The following is a 3526-nucleotide window of genomic DNA, read 5'->3' on the forward strand; positions in this document are numbered from 1 at the left end:
CTTACACACTCACACACTCACTCACACCCTTACAAACTTACACACTTACACACTCGCTCACTCACTTACACACTCGCTCACTCACACACACACTGACCCACTCACTCACACACTTACACACTCACACACTCGCTCACTCACACACTTACACACTCACTCACACACTAGCTCACACACTTACACACTCACACACTCACTCACACCCTTACACACTTACACACTTACACACTCGCTCACTCACACACTCGCTCACTCATACACTTACACACTCACTCACTCACACACTCACTCACACACTTACACACACACTCGCTAACACTTATACACTCACACACACACTTACACACTCACACACTCACACACTGACACATTCACACACTGACACACTCACTCACACACTTACACACTCACACGTAAGTGTGTTTGTAAGTGTATCACACTTTTACACTCACTCACACACACACTCACACACTGACACACTCACTCACTCACTCACACACTTACACACTCACACACTGACACACTGACATACTCGCTCACTCACACACTCACACACTTACACAGTCACACACTTACACACTCACACACTGACCCACTCACACACTTACACACACTCACACACTCGCTCACTCACTCACTCACACATTGACCCACTCACACACTTACACAATCGCTCATTCACACACACACTCACACACTTACACACTCACACACTTACACACTCGCTCACTCACTCACTGACCCACTCACACACTTACACACTCGCTCACACACACACTGACCCACTCACACACTTACACGCTTACACACTCACACACTCACTTACACACTCAGACACTGACACACTCGCTCACTCACTCACTGACCCACTCACACACTTACACACTCGCTTACACACACACTGACCCACTCACACACTTACACGCTTACACACTCACACACTCACTTACACACTCACACACTGACACACTCGCTCACTCACACACTCACCTACTTACACGCTCACACACTTACATACTCATACACTGATACACTCACACACTTACACACTCACTCACTTACACACTCACACACTGACACACACACTCACTCACCCACTCACCCATTTACACACTCACACACTTACACACTCACACACTCATACACTCACACACTTACACACTCACACACACTCACACACTGACCCACACACACTCACACACTCACTCACACACTCACACACTCAAACACTCGCTCACTCACTTACCCACTCACACACTTACACAGACACTTACACACTCACACACTGACCCACTCACACACTCGCTCACTCACTTACCCACTCACACACTTACACACTCACACACATACTCGCTCACTCACACACACACTGACCCACTCACACAGCGCACACACACATACACACTTACACACTCACACACTCACTTACTCACACACTCACACACTCGCTCACTCACTTACCCACTCACACTTACACACTCACACTTACACACTCACACACTGACCCACTCACACACTCACACACTCGCTCACTCACTTACCCACTCACACACTTACACACTCACACACATACTCGCTCACTCACACACACACTGACCCACTCACACAGCGCACACACACATACACACACTCACACACTGACCCACACACACACTTACTCAGTTACCCACTCACACACTTACACACTCACACACTTACACACTCACTCACTCACACACTCGCTCACTCACTTACCCACTCACTCACTTACCCACTCACACACTCGCTCACTCACACACTTACACACTCACACACTCGCTCACTCACACACTGACCCACTCACACACTCGCTCACTCACTTACCCACTCACTCACTTACCCACTCACACACTCGCTCACTCACACACACACTGACCCACTCACACACTTACACACTAACACACACACATACTCGCTCACTCACACACACACTGACCCACTCACACAGCGCACTCACACACATTCACACACTCACACACTGACCCACACACACACTCACTCACTTACCCACTCACACACGTACACACTCACACACACACATTCACACGAGTCTGGATGTAACACAGCAATCCACGCCCGGGGCCGCCTTTGTCTCTCCCCGCGAGCGATGTTTGAACAACACCGCAGCAGCGGGTTACCACCGTACTCTGTCGTTATTTAAGACCGAGTAGACCTAGGGGGGGGGACGACGCAGCCTCACCACCGATCCTCAACCACACGCCCACTCCGCCCTTTGTCATGACGATCCACAGCGTTATACAGGACACCCCCACACACTCGTTGTTAGCAACTCGTAACGCCAGATCATCATCTTCACTTTCCTCCACGTCAACAGGATACGTGGATTGGTGATCAACCACCTCCATCATCATCATCACCACATCGCTCCTCCTCCTCATCTCCATCTCTCAGCCCATCCCCCTCATCTCCATCTCTCAGCCCCTCCTCCTCATCTCCACCTCTCAGCCCCTCCCCCTCATCTCCGTCTCTCAGCCCCTCCCCCTCATCTCCGTCTCTCAGCTCCTCCCCCTCATCTCCATATCTCAGCTCCTCCCCCTCATCTCCATCTCTCAGCCCCTCCCCCTCATCTCCATCTCTCAGCCCTCCCCTCATCTCCATCTCTCAGCTCCTCCCACTCATCTCCACCTCTCAGCTCCTCCCCCTCATCTCCGTCTCTCAGCCCCTCCCCCTCATCTCCATCTCTCAGCTCCTCCCCCTCATCTCCATCTCTCAGCCCCTCCCCCTCATCTCCATCTCTCAGCTCCTCCCCCTCATCTCCATCTCTCAGCTCCTCCCCCTCATCTCCATCTCTCAGCTCCTCCCCCTCATCTCCATCTCTCAGCCCCTCCCCCTCATCTCCATCTCTCAGCTCCTCCCCCTCATCTCCATCTCTCAGCCCCTCCCCCTCATCTCCATCTCTCAGCCCCTCCCCCTCATCTCCATCTCTCAGCTCCTCCCCCTCATCTCCATCTCTCAGCCCCTCCCCCTCATCTCCATCTCTCAGCTCCTCCCCCTCATCTCCATCTCTCAGCTCCTCCCCCTCATCTCCGTCTCTCAGCCCCTCCCCCTCATCTCCATCTCTCAGCTCCTCCCCCTCATCTCCATCTCTCAGCCCCTCCCCCTCATCTCCATCTCTCAGCTCCTCCCCCTCATCTCCATCTCTCAGCTCCCCCCCCTCATCTCCATCTCTCAGCTCCTCCCCCTCATCTCCATCTCTCAGCTCCTCCCCCTCATCTCCATCTCTCAGCCCCTCCCCCTCATCTCCGTCTCTCAGCTCCTCCCCCTCATCTCCATCTCTCAGCCCCTCCCCCTCATCTCCATCTCTCAGCCCCTCCCCCTCATCTCCATCTCTCAGCTCCTCCCCCTCATCTCCATCTCTCAGCTCCCCCCCCTCATCTCCATCTCTCAGCTCCTCCCCCTCATCTCCATCTCTCAGCTCCTCGCCCTCATCTCCATCTCTCAGCTCCTCCCCCTCATCTCCATATCACCGCCCCTCCCCCTCGTACCG

Source organism: Lampetra planeri, chromosome 53 (genome assembly GCF_965212315.1).
Source record: "Lampetra planeri chromosome 53, kcLamPlan1.2.h2, whole genome shotgun sequence".
NCBI classification, from domain to species: domain Eukaryota; kingdom Metazoa; phylum Chordata; class Hyperoartia; order Petromyzontiformes; family Petromyzontidae; genus Lampetra; species Lampetra planeri.